Raw genomic sequence first — 23,464 nt, forward strand, 5'->3', positions numbered from 1 at the left:
TTTCTAGTTCTTTCTCACTGAAATTAATAACAGCAACAATAATAATAAAAACAGTAATAAAGATAAAAATGTTTCCTTCTAGCCATTTCACTACAATATGCCCTGGTCAGATAGAGGACAAAATTTAGTCCTGATAAAATGTTAACACCATGTTTATCCTTGAATCTTGTCTGCACTTCATTTCTTGACTGATATAGATCACACACTGTTGCCTCCACACATTTAAATGAAAGTGAAAGACGTAGAATATTTCTGTATTTGTGATGTATTAGGGTAATGTACTTCAATTTTTTTTTAAAAAAAAAGGAAGTAGAAAATGTTTTGTTATGTATCATATGTTCAAGGAGAATAGTACTGAGAAAAAAGTTGAGACAGTCATGAAAATGGGATCTTAACCCACTCTGCCTCAGTCTTTTCTTATAATTTTTTATTTTAAGAGTGATTTAAATTTACAGTGAATATCAGTCTTCAGTGTAGCACTAAAATTATGTACTTGCCTGTCCAGGAAAATGTGTTATTAAAGAGTATCTAGAACAAAAATATGTGTGTAGGTACATTTACAAATATAATTGACATAAATTTATATTAAAAATACAAAAAATAGGGGACCATTGTCTCTGAAACAGTGAGTAATTTTTATGTTTTGTATAGCCTCAATAAGACCTTACCTGGGAAACTGTCAAGATTGTTACCATATTTCAGGAGAAAAAAAAAGAAAAAAAAAAAAAAAGTGGATTAATTGGGTGAAATACAGAGGAAGTATTAAAAAAAATCAGAAAATATGACTTCCAAGGCAAGGTGAAAAGAAGTGAAATTGTACTGTTGAAAGACCAGAAGACTACAGATTTTAACACATAAAATACAACACCAGACAGGAAGACAGTATGTTGTCCATGTCCAATATTATGGCAGGAAAGATATAGATTAACCATCAGAAAACTTTCAAATTAATTTAATTTGCCAAGGTAGTGCATTAAATCTTTAAGAAAAGGTTAAACAGTCATTTGCTAGGAAAGGTTATACATGAATGTTCCATCCTGGGGCAATGGAGTGAATTATATCTGGATGCCACATCACTTTCCAGTTTCATTATTCCAACTTTTTGATTAAAAATATATTAAAAATTACAAGAATTTCAGTATAAGTAACTTCTGTGTTTTTTTCTGTAAGAACTGTTATACCCCAAAAATAAAATAAATTAATTACTAACCAGGGAAAAACCTTTCAAGGCATCAAGAATGAAATGTGACAAATAGAGTGTTTTCCAGTGCCTCTAGAATTGGGTCAGATGCTCATATTAATTTTCATACTCAGACATATTGCACGAGACTCATATAGCTCAAATACTTAGAAGACATGGACTGCAATTCTTTGTAATATGCAAAATTTGGCACATAAAATGAAAAAAATATACTGTATTAAATGTGATCCCACAAAGTTCACAAGTGAAATTTGGGAATCTGGTCAAAACTAATGTTCTGAAAAGTCTTACACAGTTTATACTTTACTTAAAGGTTATTTTGGTATACCAACTATGATGGTACACCAATTTAATATTTTCAGTTACCCTGACACCTGAAATTTGTGGCCCAATATATATGAATTTTAATTCTGCTGAGACAGTTGGAGTTTATCTCACAGTCACCCAGCCAATGTCCAATAGTCAGATATTTCGGAATTACTGCTAAATCTTCTGAAAAGTATATGATAGTAGAGGTAGGGCTTTTATTGTTATGTAGTTATAGCCACAGTCAGAGAAACATAAATTCAGAAAATCATATAATTACAGAATGCTTTACCTTGGTAATTTAACTGGACCAGGTTGCTCAGGATTTTGTCCTGTTACATTTTGAGTATCTTTACAGACAGAGACTCCACACCATCTCTGGGCAACCTATTACAGTTGACAACCTTCACAGTAGAACAGGATTTTTCTGTGTTCAGATGGAATTTCATACTTTGTAATTTGTGTCTCTTGTCCTGTCAGTGGGTACTACTGAGATGAGTCCAGCTGTCACTTCTTCATTCCCTCCCATCAGTTATTTAGAGACATTGATGAGATCCCCCTGAGACTTCTCTTCTCCAGGCTGAACAGTCCCAGCTCTCTGATGTTCAAGAAGAGACTGAGAGACATCTTACTGTCCTTGTGCTGGACTAGCTACAGTAAGTTTATAACATTTTTGTGCTGGGGACTCCAAAGCTGGACAAAGTAGTTTAGATGTGGCCTTATGGGTACTGAGAAGAGAAGAAGGATCACCTCCCTTGACCTGCTGGCAACACTCCTAGTGCAGCCCTGGATATCATTATACTTCTTTGAGGTAAGGGCCCATTCCTGACTCCTGTTCAACTTGTTGTCCACCAGGACCCCAGCTCCTTTACTGCAAAGCTGCTTTCTAGATGGTTATAGCAGTTACATAGGTAAAGCAAAATAGGTGTTTATAGATATACACACATATGTATGTACACATACATATATCTGTATTTACACATAATTATATGTACAGCTATATTTACATAGTTACATAATTATTCTAGAAAGCATATTCTGTAATATATATCAAATTTTATTTAGTGCCATTTTGCACATTTTTTATTAAGGATGACTCCTGCCCATCTTAATATAATTGCCTAATCCATATCTTATTCTAAAGATGTCTAGTGAGCCAGTCCTCTTAAAATAAAAATCTAATTTCACCACACAGGCAATAAAAACAAAGAAGAGTGCTTCTACATTTGGAGACAGAGTTTTTCACCTTAAAAGCCGTGACACTTGACAGGGATCCTACATTAAATCATTACTACAGCATAATATTAAGAGCTTCACAAATGCTTTTAAATCTATAGATACATTAAGTGTATTAACCAAAGCTGTCTACATGCAGACTATAGTCAGGACATTCTAGACAGGGAAATGGACTCTCATGCTGTGATGAGCATGTTTTCTTGATAGACTGTGTTGCTCAAGGGCAGTTGCGAACAAAAAAGTTTCTAATTTCCCTGTTCAGCTACATAGAAGACAGTATGTGTTAAGCATGGTCAAGCCAGTGAGTAGAAGCATAAAACTGTATTTGAACTCTGCTGGTTACATAATATACGAAACACCAATTTTGATGCCCAAGAATAAGACTTCTCTAAAAACAGTCAATGTATCACATGAACCATACAGTTTGTGATACATTTTGTAGAAATATTGGGTGTTTTTGCAGACATTCACAAAATTTTCAGGGCCAAGAATTCTGGCAAATCTACCAGTTCGTGGTGGTTTCATTTGTTTGTTTGCTTGCTTTTTTGTTGTTGTTGGTTATTTTTAATTTGTTTGAAGCAAACCCCTTCTTTAGAAGATCTAAATCTCCTCTAAGTCTTGTATAAATCAATCTATATCAGTAGTGCCTTGATTTTATTTTTCATTTTAGAATGGCTGCAGATAAAATGTTCATTTGGTCCAATGCTAGCCCAGAAGCATATCTCAGTAGTCTTTGTTTTTCCTTTAGTTCTTTGCTGCATGACCATTTCTTTCTCTTTCCTCTTCCTCTAGCACTAGTATAATTTATTTTCCTATTTTTTTGTCATTCCCTGTCATAATAATTTTTCATCCTGCTTTGACTTGTTTGGCTCTATTTAGGATATGTATTACCTCTCTAATTAGAGAATTAGTATGTTACATTAGCAATATTGTAATAGCAATATCACAGTACATAGCTTGCTCCTATAATTTCTAGCTGTCAAAAGTATGTGCAAAATAATGTGAGCATGAGAGAAAAATTGTAAGGATAATAATAAACTGTGATTGTCTCTTATCCTGACTTGATTTCTTGTGGCGATGTTTTTAGATTTTTTTAAATATGTTTTGTAGCATATATGCAGATTTAAGAATGAATTGTGCATTTCATTCCTACCCTTCTAAGTGTGACTTCGTGTGTAATGATGCCATAATGTAAGGGCTGACAGATTAGCACATAAAACATTTGAGATCCATCATTGATGAAACTCTTTCAACCAATGTATATACTTAACCTTTAAGCATAGAGATTAAGGACAAAAACTGTCCTTCATCAGTTCACAAAATCTGGGAATATCACGTGTAGAACCATACATATTGATCATAATAGTTAGAAAAATTAACTTTATATGTGTTTGAAGAATAGTGCCCCACTGAAACTGTAGCAACTACATGTGTATATATTATGTGTGTATTACATATGTGTTGTTATCTGCCTATGTATGCTTTAAAAAAGAGGGAGACTAAGCAGTGTGACTGCTCTGCAGGTATTTCAAACAATCCAAATGCAGCATATACTTTTTAATGCACTGTCTAAAATATGCCAGTTAACATAAATCTATTATATACATGATTCAGGCCTGATTCTGTGCTCAATCAAGTCAATAATTCAGCCACTGATTTCAAAGAGTTTTGGACTGCACTCAGCATCAGATTAAGAAAAGAACAAAAAAAGTATTCCTAATTTTTTTTAAGTATCCAAACAGAGTTCACTTAGTGTGACCCTGAAAAATTCACAGCATTATCAAAAAACAGTTGTGTAATTAGACGCCAGATTAATCCACCTGGACCAATTAACCCAGAAAAGGCTCCCAGGCTCAGTAGTGCAATGTCAACAGAAATAAAATCAGAAAGAAGAAAAAGGTTGAGTGAAGAAAACTTCTTAGGAATATCAGAACACAATTAGGGATGATTATAAAAAAGTCTGGGATCAAAGAAATTCTGCAGACAAGTTTGCATCACAGTCCGAGATAGTAATACAAATCATTAAATGGTGAATGGTACTTATAATTCACTGATGCACTGAAAAAAGTTGACAAACGACTATAACTCTTGAAATTTTTACTACTTACAAGTTTCTTGTTCTGTTTTTGTTGGGCTCATGGAGTGTTTTTTGTTGTTTTTTGTTTGTGTGGTTTTTGGGTTTGTTTGGTTTTGTTTGGTTTTGTGTGGTTTTTTTGTGTGTTTTTGTTTGTTTGTTTGTTTTTGAGAGGGAGTGATTTCTGCTAAATTTCGTAATCTTCTGCTGCTTACTGGGATCCCATCTATTCATTTCAGAAAAATAGAAACTCTTCTTTTTTCCTTAAAGAAACTTAAAACCTGGTTAAATTCTTGTATTTGTAAAAACTGCATCTGGCATAGTTTATAAATTAGTCACCAGAGCCCAAGTTCTGTGAAGGGAAGAAGAACAAACACAAATTATCCACAGTAGTTATGGAGTAGTACATGCTGGCATGTGTAGAAATTGAAGGTAATGGATCTAGGTTAATGCTGCATAACTGCCAATGCAAAAACTGATTGAATGATACCTTCAGTTCTCTTTCTTCTTCTTTTTTTTTTTTTTTTATTATTACCTTTTTCTTTTTTCACTTTTTCTTTTTTCTCTTTCCAAAAGGACCCCTAGTATTTGTATGCTATAGACTTTCTACTTTTACTGTCAGTAACTTCAAATTTCACGTTGATTACGCTGTTTGTTGGCAATGTCCATTATCTGTGGCTATAAGAAGATAAAGATGAATAATATAAATACTTGAAAATATATTCCATATTGACTGTAAGCTATGTAAATATGTTTTTTTTTTGTTTTCCCATTATCAGCTGGAACAGAAATTGAAACACGAAGAGTAGAATCTGAATAGCATTACTAGTGTACGTAGTGATTTTATAAATATAGAGTGCAAATATACAGTGCATGTCTTGCTTTTCTTACAGAAGCATTATGAAAATATAATAATTAAAAAAGAGTACATGTGCATCTCTGGAAAATAGATTTAGAGCCAGATATACTTTAAGAAGTTGTTAAGGTTTTCAGGAATTCATGCTTGTGCATTTTTTAAACTCCATTAATAGAATTAGTGATCTGCATTTGGACTAGTTTCAGAATACTTGCACTTCTTTTTGATGGAAAAGAATATCTAAAAATTAATTTTATTTTCTATGTATTTGAGTGTACATTATATGTAATTGTATGGATATTTTTTTTTTAAATTGAAATAACATTTAATATGAAAGCAAGTGGAATGTAGTGCTGCCTTTGCCTAGGCTCATTACAATCCTAATCAGAGTGGTATCATTCATACATAGAATTAATGTAGCTAAATCTTCATTTCATCAAGATTTTCAAGTGCATTAATTTGCATGATGCAAGAATAGTAACTGTAATCTCCTTTCCTCAGGCAGATTCATCAATATTTGGGACTTTGTAAATGAAACCAGAAAAGAAGGCAGACTAAAGGAGACAAACAGTTTTACTGTAATTTAATCTTAATAAGAAATTGTCAGTTTCTAATAATGTATTTTCCAGTCTACTCTGTCTGTAGAGTGTACTAGGAGTTAAAAATATTTTTAATGATTTGTCCCAGTATGTTTCCTTTAATAGAAATTAAATAATAATTTAGTATCCAATATTAATAGATAATATTCAGTGGCAGATAACTGATAGCTTAATGCTGAAGGACAGAAAGACCTAGAACTACATGGCTGAATGTGTAACTCATGATGGGAATCATTACGGTTTTTTGTAGTAGAGTTACTCTGATAATAATGGATAGCTAACAGATGTAATTATATGCAAGGAAATATTCATGCAATAGCTTCTGATTAGGATCTAAAGCTGTCTGTTTCATAATGTATTAGTGATTATGGTTTAATTTGGCCTGTCTCTGCTGAAATTTCATAACAGACAAATAGACACTAAAACAGAGTTGTATGCAATTCAGCAGTTTTGTTTTGGTTTGGTTTTGGTTTTGGTTTTGGTTTAGGTCTGCAGCATATTTGGCAAATGTTTTGTAAATAAATTAAACATAGTTTGGTTTTGTATATTTGCCTGGTATTGCTGCAATTGGTAGATGAACGCAATATTTTAAAATCTTGTCTGTTTCACCCTAGGACATCTTATGGAACTTTTAATATAGCAAATAACTGTAATTCATTGCAGTGAACACTACAGAGAAACAGAAAATTTGGTTCTCTGACACCTAAAAACCTCATTACTTTTATGAGCATGTTTGCTGGCCATCTATTATATGACTTTCAATCCTTGATGACTTGCATTAAATATCAAAAAGAAAACAAAAAATGCATATTAAGGAAATCATAAAGTCTTCTTTTTATTTTGCTCAAGACTTCTAGATGCTCACCTATAGATAATGGTGTCATATTAATCACAGTATATTTTTTTCGGTCATTTTATCTATTAAAGTAATCTCATAGCAAATTAGAAGTATTCAATCAACGCCAAAATAGAGAGCTTTAGGTAAAATATAAATGATTGCTAGTAAAGCTTTATGTGTGTAGCAACTTTGTTTCTTTCTAAAGTATTACAAATACTTAAAATTCCAATTGTATTTCATATGCTCTGAATAGATGTAAAACTATAAATGGGATTTTTTGATCTTAAAATAACCGTTGGTTGGTATACTTTTAAAAGAACTTGACTTAGCTTTAAGACAAAGCTCTACTTTCATTGACATGTCTCTGTAGAACAATTAATACAGGATAATATCACTTCCATATAAAAATGCACTCTAACGGTTTGAAATTTACATGTTTTTCTTTGATGTTTCTGTGTTTTTTTTGGGTATTGCTGTATTATGTTTTCTAAGGCTTATGAAAACTCTAATGAGATGGTGGTTTAAGGTTTATTCATTTTCTGTTTTTCTGTTAGGTCGCTGAAGAATTGTCACCCATTCATTTTTTCCCAATCTTATGATGTCATTTCTACAAAATTCATATTCCCAGACTGATAGAAAACCACGTTGATAGAAACCAATACTTTTTGGTATCTGGTACGCTTCCTGGAAAGCATAGTTTTCCGGTACCATTGACACTAATTAGTATAGATGAGACTGCAACCACTTCAGCTCATTTTGGTCTGTTCAGTTCTTCAACACTGTTTCAGAAGCTTTTGCACACTTTTACTTTGCAATCCCCAATGTCATTTCCATGTGTTAAAACATACTTCTTAAAACTTGTAACAAAGCCTTCACATCATATTAGATCCTTCACATTGAAGGAAACACACAAAAAATACAGAAAACTAATAATATTTTTGACTCAAGAAGAGATCCAGGGCTAGGTTAAGTGGGGAGAAAATGTAGTTAGTCTGCTTTAGAAGGTGAAATCACAGAACAGTGCGTATGCGAACTACTCAGAATATTTGTCCTGCTGGTCATAGGTCTCTTATTTGAAAAAAATACAATAAACAGTGTGAATATTGCATATATTAAGCAAACCACAGAGCAAATATTACTTTTCTTTTACTTTAATAGAAGCTGATGATTATTTGAACAATGTTCTGAGGTCTCATTACTTTTTACAAAAGAATATAAATTTACTTAACAGAGAGAATTTCTTCATTCAACATACTAGAGCTACATTTTATGTATATTTTGGTGAAAATTGAAATAATTTTTCAATATAAATAGCATTAACTTTAACTACAAAATATTTCAACTTTTTAAAGGAATGAAACCCTCTCTTTTTGTGGTATGTTTGCCAGACATTATTTGTTTTCTGTTTGTGGTAATCTGTAATAAAATAGAGAATCTTAGAGGACAAAGCATCCACATCCTTTTGTATTACAGAATTGTTAGAGCCCACAGTTGCAATCTATATATACCCACAGGCCAGGCAACCCTGGTGGTAACAGTCTTCCTGCATAAATATTCTTCACTGGAATATATAGGCTACTTCTATACTTTTAAATAAAGTATTACCTTGGACCAAACCTTGGCCTTGAGATCACTTTATACCTGCTGGCTTGCATTCACATTGATTATCTTAAGACTTTTCAGAATGCATTTCTCTTCAAGACAGCAATTTGAAGTGGTCTAAAACAGAACCAGGTAAGTAAGCTATCATTTAAGGTGTACTGATCATCAGCATCACAATGCTTGAGCTTCTTTCATGACCCACAGAAACCAAGCAAGCAGGCACATATAGCAAAAAGAAAAAAGACGAATCTGTTGGTCTGTGTGTCCAATCTTACCTGCGCTGGGGATATTCAACTCCTTCTGAATACTAACCAGATAACTTTAAAGTTTATTAGAAGTTAACTGATGTCATAACTATGAGACATATATATTAAGGGAGGAATGTCTCCAAAGTTCTTAACACAAGGTTTTCACTGCAGTTTAATTCAGAGTTCTGCTCAGAATATCAGAATGGCACCGTTACTAGATGTTATACAATGAAATTACTCTTATTTAGTCATCAAACATGAAAAAGATCTCAAGGACAACAATTATATTTGGATCACTTTCAAAGCATAAGAATTTGCAGTCTGATAATTTCCAAGTAGTGGCTCTGAGATAATCAAATTTGAAAGATTAATTTGCTAGGGAATCTTTCAAATCTCAGAAACTGTCCTTCTGCAAGAGATACTACAAGAAACAATATCCGTGCTAGATTTATTCATACAATATTAATTAACCTGTCTCTCCCTTTACTTACAATAGTTTATATCTACTTTTTAAAATTATGTACAATATACAGAGAAATAGGTATTTCATAGTGCTTAATATCATAAGTAGGCTGGTTTTCTTTGGGCACAATCAAAACTAATTGTACCACAAGCCAGAACATAACTCATCCATGTGTTCTTTCATAACAATAAGTGAGCTGCTAACTAAACAGTCATTGCTGCACAATGTTAATAAGGTTTACAGACTGTCCTGGTTTTGTTAAAAAACAAGTTTCTCTTTTAGTGAATTTGCCTGTCAGCTAAAGCCTTCATGTTAGCTGCATTTTCCTGGAGAACCCAACACATGTTTTGGTTAAACCTAGCAATGGAATGCAAACTTATTGATAAGCACGGATGGACATCTCGCGAGAGGGGAAACGAGAAACTGGTGACCGAGAGACTGACCAATGGTGTATAACATTCCATTCATGTGAATACTTCATATAAAAGCGGGAGATCACGAGGATCTCGTCCCTTTTCCTTCCCTTTTTCCTTCCCTTCTGCTTATGGCCAACATTAGGAGAGGACCTTGCTGGTCGTCCCTGCGAACTGAGGCCTAGTGACAGACTGAATCCAGCTTCAGTTGGCTACAGAGTCTAATCCAGGACTTTGGGTGCTGGCTCTGCAGTTGCTGAGACTTTCAAGATTGGTTTTGTATATTTTGTATTATTTTCTCTATTCTTATTAGTAGCATTAGTAAAACATCTTTAACTTTTCCAACTCTCTTCTCTCTGTCCTTCTTTCCCTCCCGATCGCCTGTCCTGAGTGGGAAGGGGAGAGAGGGAGGGGAAAGAGGGGGAAGTGGGGGGAGAGGAGGTTAACAATACATCTACCAGGGTTTGATTGTCACCCCGCAATCTTAACCCTCGACACAGACCTTCAACATTGTTGATTCTAATTATAGTAATTTGACTCAGGTACAATAAGTTTGTAACAAACCTACAAAGATGATATGTATTTAAAAAGTACTGTAATGTAACTTGGCAAAAAGTTGAAATAATCAACATAGGTAAGATGTACTGAGTTGAATGAGTCACTAAGTCAGAATAAATTTATTAAGATAAACAAATTCTGAAAAAATGTTCTGTAGTCATTATGATCTCACTTTTACTGCTTTACAGCCTATTTTCACCAAGAGTCTTCTGTTTTACAGGCTGAAGACTCAGAAATTTCCTGCATCTACACTCTGCTTTTTAGTTCCTTTTTAGCACTATCACAACCTGTACATCTATCTGTACAGCTATCTGTACCAGCCGGCTATCAGTAGCCCATGGAATCCCACACAGAATTCTAAAATCACAGAATCATGAGGTCATAGAATGTCCTGAGTTGGAAGGGACCTACAAGGATCATCGAGTCCAACTCCTGTCCCTGATATGACAACCCCACAGTTCACACTATGTGTCTGAGGGCATTGTCCAGTCTCTTCTTGAACACTGTCAGGTTTGGGGCCATGATCACCGCCCTGGGGAGGTTGTTCTGGTGCTCCACTACCCTCTGGGTGAAGAACCTTTTCATAATGTCCAACCTAAACCTCCTCTGACACATCTTCCTGCCATTCCCTCAGGTTCTGTCATTGGTTGCTAAAGAATAGAGTTCGGTGCCTATGCTTCCTTCTCCCCTTGTAAGGAAGCTGTAGACTGTGATGAGTCTCCCTTAGCCTCCTCTTCTCCAGGCTGAACAAAACAAATGACTTTAGTCACTCCTCACACACCTTCCTTTCCAAACCCTTCACCAGTGTCATAGCCCTCTCTTGGACACCCTCCAGTAGCTTTACATCTTTTTTATACTGTGTTGCCCAGAACTGCACACAGTGCTCCAGGTGAGGCTGCACCAATGCAGAGTAGAGTGGGACAATCACCTCCCTTGAGCAGATGGCAGTGCTGTGCTAGATGCAGCCCCAGACACGGTTGGACCTCTTGGCTGCCAGAGCACACTGTTGACTCATGTTCAACTTGCCGTTGACCAGAACCCCCAGATCCTTCTCTGTAGAGCTGCTTCCCAGCTTCTCATCCCCCAGTGTGTAGGCAGAGCCAGGGTTGTTGTGGCCTAGGTGCACTGTGTCTGGCACTTGCTATTGTTGAACTTCATGCAGTTTGGTGTTTACCCAGTTCTCCAATTTGTCCAGATCCCTCTGCAGGGCCTCTTTTCTCTTGATAGTGTCAACGGCTCCTCTCAATTTTGTGTCATCAGCAAACTTACTAAGAAATCCCTGAAGTGCTGAGGCTGTCATTTATAAAGACATTGAAGAGTGCTGGCCCTGAGATGGATCCCTGCAGAACCCCACTAGTGAGTGGTCGTCAGTCTGACATAGCCCCATTTACTAGAATACTTTGAACCTGACCTTTCAGTCGATTGCTCACCCACTGCACTGTCTGTTTACCCAGTTGTATGCTGGCCATTTTATGCAGGAGGATACTATGAGGGACAGTATCAAAGGTTCTGCTGAAATCCAAAAAGATCACATTGACCTCACATCCCTTGGTAAATCAGGTGTCTAACCCTGTCGTAGAATGAAATTAAGTTAATCAAGCAAGACTTTCCCCTCATGAACCCATGCTGGCTGGGACCAATGACTCTGTTGTCATTCAGATGTTTTTCAATAACTCCCAGAAAAATCTTCTCCATGATTTTGCTAGGAGAAGAAGTGAGGCTGACAGGCCTGTAGTTGCCAGGGTCATCCTTGTTCCTCTTCTTGTAGACTGGGACAATGTTCACCAGCTTCTGGTCATCCAGGACCTATCCAGATTCCCAAGAGCATTGAAAGATCATGAAAAATCCTGTTATGTCAGCCAGTTCTTTAAGCACCCTTGGATGAATACCATCAGGCCCCATTAACTTGTAAGGATGTAGCTGGAGTAGAAAATCGCGTACAAGTTCTGGGTTGATTGGGAGTTTATTGTTCTCACAGTCAAATCTCTAGCCTGGGGATCATGAATCTGCTACTGATATAAAATAGCTGGATTGTTATATTTCAGGGCATAGTGCAAGCCTTTTTTATATCCATCATCCCTCAAGATTCTCTATCATTGTGACTAATAGAAATAATGGTTTGGATGGATGAAAAACAGATTATTTTAAAAAAAAGTCCTGTACTTTTTCACTGGAGTATATAAAGAGCCATGATGACTGGAGAAAGTGCTTCAAGGACACCCTAAGGACATGCATGATTGAGTATAATTTACCAACCAACTCTTTTGAGCTCTTAGCTGCAAACAGACAGCAAAGAAATGCCAATGTGATAAAAAAGTCCTAGAACCCTTCAAGCAGAAATAGAATGCTTCCATTGAAAAATATACTAGATAACACACCACCAATGACATGACCTGATCAGGTTATTTCCTGTGTAGGATTACATATTGCTGAATGCACTCATACCTTTACAGTCTTTTTCACGCTTGCTTTGCCTCATCACTCAGTGTCATTATGGCACAATCCTCTCCTGTCATGAGGGGCTCATAATGGTGACAAGAATTCCTGTCATATGTTGTCCTGGTTTTGTTAAAAACAAGACCAGTTCTTTTTTAGTGATTTTTCTTTCAGCTAAGCTCTTCTAGGTGGTTGTACTTTTCTGAGTTTTAGCATGCATATTTTTCCTAGGATGCTGTACTCGGTACTGATAAGAGACCAATGGAATGCTGAAGAATCTCATGTTTAGATTTATTACTATGGTAGCCAAGAAAGACTAATAAATTTTCTCACATTCCGTCGTGAGAGGGATGTGTTTGAGGAGGGGTGGATGGAACAGGTGACTAGAACTGATCAACTGAGGATCAACTGAGTATTCCATCCCATAATCGTCATACCCCCTATCTAAGAGGGTGATCATAAGGGTCACTCTCTCTTCGACCATGGTCGGAATCTGGAGAGGACCCTGCCTGTCTGCCTGTGTTCTACAGGCCTCAGGCCCTGCATCCCTGCAACCACGTTCTGGTTTGCTGTGAAGTCCCGCCCATGACTTCTGGGAGCCTGGCCTGCACCTGCTGGAGCCACCAGCTCCACACACCCAGCTCCGCCGCTGCTGGAATGACTCCAACTCCACATCGAGCACTCAAGATTGGTTTTGTATGTTTTGTATATATTCTCTATTTATTAGTAGCATTAGTAAAACCCTTGAAAACTCTTCAACTTGAAGTCTAAGTCTCCTTTCCTCCTTATCTTTCCTATCATCTCTCCGATCTAAAGGAAAGGGGTGGCAGGAAGTGAGGGGGTAACAGGGAGCATCTGCCAGGGTTTGTAGCTGCCTTGCCTTAAACCTTGACATATGTATAAAAAAGTTCTACTACTTCTATAAAGAAGAAAACAAAGTTTTCCCTTAACAAGACATTGGATCCTACCAGAGTTATCCAATGCATAACATTGACTATGAATTAATTAATGCAATCTCAATACTGTTTCCTACTTTTCTCCATTTGTTGTGTTTTTCATCAACTGATGTATTTTTTCTTTGTGCCAGTGCATTATGAATTAGTGATTATAGGAAATACGCAAATTCAGTATCATACCTCAAGAACAGCAGTGAATTTATGTTCAGTTTAAATTGCATCTACCGGTCTGAGAAATGCCTTTTGCATATTTTAGTCTTTCAGGGCTTGCTATATACAGTGTCCAGCTGATGGTGTGGAGCTTTTAGTTTCATTTTTCCAGTATCAAGGCGGCAGAAGCTTTTACTTATGCTTAAATTTGTACCATAATTTCAAACAATGGCATTAATAAAACTGGAGAAAGTAAAATGAGTAAGAATCTCAATTATCTTTGAGTTAAACAATAAAAGGAAGGATGAGTACACAGACTCATTTTCTCACAGCAAAAATCCAGTGCTTCTAGCCACAGCTTGGTTAATTGAAAAACCTCAAACCACACCATCATTTTTTATTGTTAGTGCAAAGCAAGCAATGTTTATCTAATATTCCTATTATCTTTACGACTATTCCGTATGTAATTTGCATAGGTTCTTCCATAATGAAAAATGATGCATCTGATGGCAATTACAGCTGGCTAAAATTCAGAATAGACTTAAGTAAATTTATGTTACTTTATAACAACTTTGAAGATGTTCTATGTTACACATTTACATTTAAACACCTGCAAATATTAACAGTTATGCCAATAGACAGAAGACCTGAAGGACAAGATCAAACAATAACTGCTTTGAATGAAAGGAATTTATTTCATGCAATCATAACCGTTCTCCTTCTTATTGTAACTAGAATGGTTGACTGCTGTATCTTAAACAGTTTGACCTGTTTCTGGAGAGAGATGAGCAAAAAAACCCACAGTGGAAATTTCATTATTCATTACACACTGACAAAACCATCTGCTGAAATATACAGTGGCTGAGTTGTACTCATGGTGAGAACCAACATGCCACCAGGGACCATTTTTGAATTATCTGTTTTCATTGATTAGGGCGAAGCTGTAGTCTCCTGGTGTTATTCTTCTAAAATAGATGTGGCATCAAGAGAAATCAGTAAGGGAATGAGTAAGGGAATGAGGGGGCAGAAATAATAAAAATATTTTCCTCTCAGTCTGAACATTTCTGGCAAATAAGCAATATATTATATATGCTTATCTGTATGAAAGGAGATCTCTCTCACAAAGTTTTGCACTTCAGATCTTTAGTGACCTAAATTAAGTAAGATGTGAATATATTGATTCTATGACCCTTGTTAATTATGTGCCATTGTGAATATTTGTATCTATCAATGGCTTTATTTACATTATGATATTATTGCCCTGATGTTCTCTAGTGGCGAAAGTGTTCACGTCTAGAGTTCATTCTTAGTTTAGCTTCAAACATAACAGGGCAGTGTGATGTCTTACTGCTAAATATAGATAATACCCAGAGATGCAAAACCAGAGTACCTTCATATAGCTGTAGCTGTATGTGTAAAACATTTTAATCAATCTGTATCATATGACCGTCTGTGATATTGACTGTATCTGTGTCATATAACTTTAAGAAACAACTAACGTTGCTGGACAAATTTAACATGAAAAAAGACAGATAAATGAAAACTTTACAATTTTTTTTTTTTTTTTTTATTATGGTCCAGTATAAAAATTGCACGAGAAAATACCAAGTTTTATGTTAAAACCTCTTATAATTAAACAAAGACCCCTGATACGTACATATACAACTACGTATAAGATACTTAAATATATATGTATGAAATTACATATACGCATATATAAAAAAAACTTTACAAGTTGTACATAGGTATGTATTATGTACGAAGGGATATCAAATTAAATACAATAAATCATTTTAAATTGACCATATTTTTATTTGTGCTAAGCAATTTTTTCCCCTGAAATTTTTATTTTATATGAAACTTCATGTTTTATTTTAAGTCAAAATGGAAATAATTATGCACATAATTGAAAACACTGACATAAACATTTTTTCTTATTTTTTTCCTGTAATAGCTTATAAATACTAACATTTAAGGTTCTAACTCAGCTACATAACAAAGTAAATTTCCTTATATCCTTTTTGAGATCTTCAGAATTTGACTAAGCAATGAGAATAGGCTCAGGCCTAGTGTAATAGCTTCTGTAATTGTAACAGCAATAAAATAGTCTTCCCTTTACTGAAAATGTTGTAAGACCTTGTGATCGCAAAAGCTTAAACTTTCAGTGAAATGTAGTATCTAAACTACCTATGAACTGTCATTTGAAACTGCTTTATAAAGGAGGGTTAAGGAGAATCTCCATCCTCTGATGGATGTGGGGAGAAACATAGTGACAAAAGATGAGGTAAAGGCTGAGGTACTAAATTCCTTCTGTGCTTCAGTCTTTAATAATCGGAACAGTTGTGCTCCAGGTTCCCAGCCCCCTGAGCCAGAAGACAGGGATGAGGAGCAGAATGAAGCCCCAATAATCCAGGGGGAAATGGTTAGCAACCTGCTACACCACTTGGACACCTACATCACACAGTGCATACAAGAGAACCATATGATCAGGCCCAGTCAACATGGGTTTATGAAAGACAGGTCCTGTTTGACCAACCTGGTCTTCTTCTATGACAAGGTGATCCACCTAGTAGATGAGGGAAAAGCTGTGGATGTTGTGTACTTAGACTTCAGTAAGACCTTTGACAATGTAGCCCACAGCATTCCCCTGGAGAAGCTGGCAGCTCATGGCCTGAATGGGTGTACTCTGCAATTGATAAAGAATTGACTGGACGCCCAGGTCCAAAGACTTGTAGTGAATGGAGCCAAACCCAGATGGCGGCCAGTCATGAGTGGTGTCCCTCAAGGGTCAGTACTGCGGCCAGTTCTGTTTAATCTCTTTCTCCGTGATCTGGATGAAGGGATTGAGCGCACCCTTAGCGAGTTTGCAAACAACACCAAATTGAGTGGAAGTGTTGATCTGCTGGAGGGGAGAATGGCCGTACAGAGGTATCTGGTATGACTGGATTATTGGGATGAGGCCAATTGTATGAGGTTTAACAAGGCCAAGTGCTGAATCCTGCACTTGGATCACAACAATGCCCGGCAGCGCTACAAGCTCGGGGAAGAGTGGCTGGAAAGTTGCCTGGTGAAAAAGAATCTGCGGGTGTTGATTGACAGCCAGCTGAACATGAGCCAGCAGTGTGCCCAGGTGGCCAATAAGGCAAACAGCATCCTGGCTTATATCAGGAACAGTGTGACCAGTAGAACAAGAGAAGTGATTGAGCCCCTGTACTCGGCCCTGGTGAGGTGACACTTCGAATCCTGTGTTCAGTTTTGGGCCCCTCATCATAAGGACACTGAATTACTAGAGAGAGTGCAGAGGAGGGCGACGAAGCTGGTGAGGAGCCTTGAGCACCAGTCTTATGAGGAGCGTTTGAGGGGGCTGGGGCTGGAGAAAAGGAGGCTGAGGCAAGACCTTATCACTCTCTACAACTACCTGAAAGGAGGTTGTAGCATGGATATTGTTGGTCTCTTCTCCCAAGTAACAAATAGACAAAACAAGAGGAAACAGCCTCAAGTTGCACCAGGGGAGGTTTAGATTGGATATTAGGGAAAAATTCTTCATGGAAAGGGTTGTCAGGCATTGCAAGAGGCTGCCCAGGAAGTGGAGTCACCATTCCTGGAAGTGTTTAAAAGGCATTTAGACAAGGTTCCTAGGGACATGGTTTAGCCCTAGAGTTAGGTTAAGGTTGGACTCCATGATCCTGAGGATCTCTTCCAATCTATGATTCTATGATGTAGATGGATCAAGCCATTTGGTTTCTAAATCTGTAGCTATGGAATACGGTTCTGAAGACATTAACAAATAACTTTTTGGTCTTAATGAGTAGTGGATTCCCTACTCTTTTTGTGTTGTTGGAAGCGCTGGTGAGTGAATTCTCTTTTAGTAGGGCTGCGCATTTCCTTTTGATTTAAAAGTATGCAACCTTAAGGAGCACAGTCTACCAAGTGAGTCATACATGAATATCAAAACTTCTTCCCATCAAAAACTGAAATAAAATTTTTCTAGTTATATTTTAATTTATCTCACTTTAATATATAAAATATTTTATGTTAATGCATGTTAATTCCTGTTCTTTATTTTTAATATGCTGCAAAACTACTGCCTCCAGCTGCCCTGAGTTATCTTTATCTGTCCTCATTGTTTGTAGTCACATCATTCCATCTGGCCCTGCCTACTACCCTTGAAGCCCGAGTCTTCTGGATTTGAGATACGATCTTCAGGAATTTTGAAAGTAAAAGTTAAGATTTCACTTGGATTCATATAGTTACTTATTCTTACACAAGGTTATTAAATTAAAACATTGCTTTAATAGGCTTCTTGTTTATCAAATAAAATTAGGAAATATTAAATGTATGTGAAATTATATAACGAAAAGTTGAGTGATATTTATATTCCACATAGTTTCTTATTTATATGGAACAATTTCTGCAGATTATCACATGGAAAAGTTAATTATATTAATTTGTATTTTTGTAATTTAAGCTTATTTTCCTTATTAATAAAAATGTTAAATATTTAAACTCATTTAAGTAATGAATACGCAACAACATAAATGAATTTATGTGGAAGATAATTTGGAATTTTGTTTTTAGCGTGGCAGAACTGGCAAATGTAAAAATGACTGAGATACAAACATGTATCATGTTCTATCAAATGCAAAACAAAAAACCAAACCCTTTCAATATTGCTAAACAAATGTTTCTGTATGATATAAAAATATTCTTCTGATCTATGATGATGCTATAGGGAAACATTTAAAGTTCTGAAGCAAAAGGAAATATGCACTTTAAAATTTAATACTGTTAAAGCACACCAATGTGTTCAAACCACTCAGATCTACAATTATTTTTTGCCTATAATCATGAGAATCCTTAGTACCTTGAGTTACCTTGGTCTTCATTAGTGCCACCAAAAACCTTAAAAGGCTTTTGGATAGGATTATTACAGAAATTGAACCTTAATTGGAACTTAATCTCTATAATTATGTATAATTACCCATGTTTATTACTCCTACGATGAGCACACATTTTTCTTTAGCTGTAAGGCAAAATAAGTTAAAGCTTCTAGAAGCATTGGATAATATGATTTGTATGCACTTCACTGACTTTATTAGGCTGTATAGTTTTAAAATTCAATTCAAAATGTATTTTCACTCTTTGGCCTTTGACTTTGGTAACAAACATGAATGGAGAAAAGTACATGTCTTGATGGCAAATTACAGTCTTTAATTTCTTTTATTCCCTGAAACATAGGCCAAGAATTATGTAGGAGTGTCCTTTGCATGACTTTTTTCCGTTCTGAAATATTCACATGAGCCAATGTCTAAACACAAGGGAAAAGAAGGGCACATTTAATCCAATTTTATTATTTTTCAAGAGTAAGTATGATTAAATCAGATTCAGTCTTTACTTGAGTCGATTTAAACTACAAGTCATGTTGGCTGTCACCCCAGGGAGTAGATTTGTGATAACATGGCACAGTCATTTGTAAAACTACTCTTCGTAACTAATGCAGCTTGCTTGGATGAGTTTCACCATTTGTAACGAAACAGTCACATGCTGTGACTTCTGTTTGTGCATTCTGAGCTCAATCTTTTAAAATTCAATAATTGTGTCAGCAGGATTTACATTCAGTGACCACCACTGTCATCAATTCCATGAAATCACTTATAAGGTTAAACCCATTTACTTTTATAAACATGACTACCATTGCACCTGCCTTGGAGTTACTTACAGATATCACACTTGTGGTGCTCTGGGGATAAGGAAGTACTATGGTAGTGCAAAATGTTTAAAATACAGTAGTATTTTGATTTGGTAGTAATAATTTTATGTAAAGAAAAACTAAGATAAAGTCCCAAATATTTTTACTTAGTTTAGTCTAACAAAAAAGTACCATGTCATTTCTAAAAATTAAGTGGATAGTAGTGCTAATAAGGGATACAAAGTCACTGTTGTTTTATTTTATATGTTCCTATCAAATCAGCTACAGATTACTATTAGAAATTCAGTTCTGTTTTAATGTCTTTTATATGCCATGATGTAAGGTGACAGTAAACAAACTGTACATATGTTATTTACTCTTTTAACGTATGCGACAACCTTAACTAAAGAAGTTTCATAATTGCTATTATGTTAAAGTTAGATAGATGTTAAGATGTCACTAGATAGAAATTGGAGGGTAATCATATTTATCTATGTCTGGGTATAGATGTGCGCATGCTTTTGATTTTGCTATCTAACTTGAATTTCTGAAATCTGGCAAGAGTGAAATAAGAATGTATGCATGATCAAGGCTATTACAAGGAAAACCTGAGGATTATACTTTATCACTCAGAAAGAACTATGTCCTAAAAGTGTTAATCTGCATCTGAAGAAAAATAAACCCTGATTAATAGTTCACTGGTCATGTAAAAACCCGTACCTTGATGTATCAAATTAAAGAGAACTTCCCAATGGGAAAACCAAGTACCTTAATACAGATATCACAACGTTAAGGTATTTGGAGAATGATCAACATTGCCTATAAATAATAGCATAAATGGGCTGCTACCTAGACTGGCTTTACAAGACGGAAGCAAACACCACTGAGTTGTACAAGTCTCCTTTTCCTTCATAACTGTTATACATAATTGATCAACCTGATATCCTGCATCATTCTGTTATTAATGCTGGTATTGTCATTATTGTCAGGGAAGGGAACTGTTGTATCTGGTTGAAGGATATGCTAATGGTACTAGGTTTGGTTACGCCTTCAGACTTGCCACCCACACTGAATATCACAATTAGTGGAGATGATTGTGAGCAACCTTGGCTGTAACTTAGGAAAAAAGAAAAAAAAAAAAATACAAACCAAAACAAAACCAAAGAAAACTGCCCACACCTCAAAGAACAAGTACCTTAGGCACAGAAGGAATTAATATAGTTAAAATTCTTCCTTCCGGAATGAGAAACAATCAAATTGACACAGCATTTAAAGGCCAAATCCAGCTAGGGAATTAGGCAAAGTGAGATTTAAATTGATTTTCAATTAAATTCCTTTTATTCCACATCATACCAACCACTTTTCATTATTTCTTGCTCAGATTTATGAGGTTTAAAACTTATCCAGCTTTCCATAGTTGTCAATTTTGTCAACTGTGATTTCAAGTGATTTCATAATAACTTTCTTAAACATTTTAGTGGGATTCACTTGGCAGATACTTTTCTTCAAAGCTCTTTTTTGTACAATGATGGATTTATTTTAAAAAATAATCATCATTAAATAACAGAGTAAAACACTGGACAGTTGCACAAATTAGAATCCTTATGTCATTATTTCTACATGTCTTAGGGAAATTTGTGTCAGAATTAGAATAAACCAGATGATAATCTACAGAATCCATGGAAGAATGTTGAACCATCTTTTAGTTGTAGCTAATTAAAAACCAAAACAAACAAACAAAAAACAAAACCAAAAACAACAACAAAATAACCCCCCCTATGTATTATTTGTATTTTTCTAGGTTTTAATGTAAAAGGAGGTGTGGGTGGAATATCCTTCAGTAATACTTTTTGAGTAAAAATGTAATATGTCTTTTGTTTGAGGTACCTTATCAATTAACTAAGTTTTTCTTAAAGTTAGTATGTAATATAGGTACATGAGAGCTGATATTAATGAATAGGAAGCTGTCATATATCAGCTCCTCACAAAGCTATTTTTAATCATATTATTGAAACAAACAAACAAGCCAGGTTTCACAGTATCCAATTTCCTAGTCTTCATCATTTTCATTTACAAGCTTTAAACAAGTTAACATACTAAAATTATTCAAGCTGTATAAATTTACATGCAGATCTATTTAAATTGTCTAATAACAGTTCAAAATTGTAAGGAAAGATAAATAGTTTATCTAATTACATGATATTAATGCTGATATTTTCAAAATGCTGATTGGTTGGGTTTGTGTCATTAGAATCAAAAGATATGCATGAAACATTTTTATTACCCTCATTAATGTCATTAAGCTCGAGAAGTACAGATATTACATTGCTATGGTGTGGGTTGCATATTAGGATTGAGAAAAACACATTTCTGTCATTCTAAGACTTTAAAATTTCAACACATACTAGCAAAAGCAATAAAATCTAAGTCTGGTTCTTATCCCTTAATTATTATAATATGAATATAAACAGTGAAACTGGAGATAAAGCATATTTTCAGGTTTTTTTAATTTTCATTTTATCTGTCTATGATATATTTAATGTACTAAGTAGATTAACGGTCTGCAAGAATTTAATTTAGAAAAAAAAAGTTCTAAGACTGCAAGATGTACTCAGGGACTCAGGTTTAAAAAGTGTATAGACTTTGCAAATTTGTGCTATTGGTGACTTCTTGTTTTTTCATTTTCATTAGATACCAATTTAATATTAGTAAAAGATATTAAAATTTTCCTCAGACATTCTAACTTTGCAAGCTTCTAGTCTTCAGAAAGTTATTTTAATCACATATTTCACTGAAAGAACAATAAAACAGCTTGCAGAATATCTATGATAAAGTTGTTTTTTGGTTTGTTTTTTTGTTTGTTTGTTTGTTTTGTCTGTTTGTTTGGTTTTTAGAAAAGAGCTACGTATATCATTATTTGACACATACCACCAACAGGAGAACTCTGAATCAGAGCATCATTGTACTGGACTCTGCACATAATGGATAATGATTGTCCTTTCTCAGTTTCAGTTTCAGGAGTGCCGCAAATGTCACACAAATTCTCATGAGGAAAATTGGAAGATATTTTGTGACAGAGAGGATTATTTTGTAAATGTTAATTTTAAGGTTATTTTTTAAAAATATTTCTACATACAGTACTTCATACGCTCACTCAAATCACTCAAACTTTTCTTTCCCAAGATCAGATCATAACTAAAAATATGCCAATATTTAGTGGAACTAGAATCTCTCTGAAATTCATCTTAAAGCATTTCCTAATTTTGCCACTGATTTGTGTGTTCTCCAGTGCTACTAAAATTTCAAGAACACAGGAACATTCAGATTATAATAATCTCAGCTGATTTTAGGCATCTGCAATATATGTTACTGTAGCTAGGTGACTCAACTACCTACACTAGGCTGGTAATTTTTAAAGTGAGTTTTACCTCAAACATTGGTACTGAATAGTCATCTGTTTTACATTGAAAAGAGTTGAATCCCCAAGCTGACTTCAATTATGCCCAAAATTATTGTACAATGACTCAAGACATAGCACTGAAATTTACAGAAAAGTAATGGTGTAAAATCAGTCTGGGAAAGTTACGACTTCATTTGTAGTTTTGCTTGGATTTGGACTACTATGAGTAAAATCATATAAACACTTCATGAACTATTGTAAAAAATCTCAGATATTCTCAAGGACAACCTATTTACCAAGTAATTCCGTTGAAGAGGAATAATGATATCAATTGTAATAACTTTTACTCAATAGAAAGATGTAACAGCCTCTGTCTCTCAATATTTTACAATATTTCTCTCTAAGGAGAGGTAGAAAATTACTAATAATTACGCACATA

Source organism: Patagioenas fasciata, chromosome 1, assembly GCF_037038585.1.
Source record: "Patagioenas fasciata isolate bPatFas1 chromosome 1, bPatFas1.hap1, whole genome shotgun sequence".
In the NCBI taxonomy this organism is placed as follows: Eukaryota; Metazoa; Chordata; class Aves; order Columbiformes; family Columbidae; genus Patagioenas; species Patagioenas fasciata.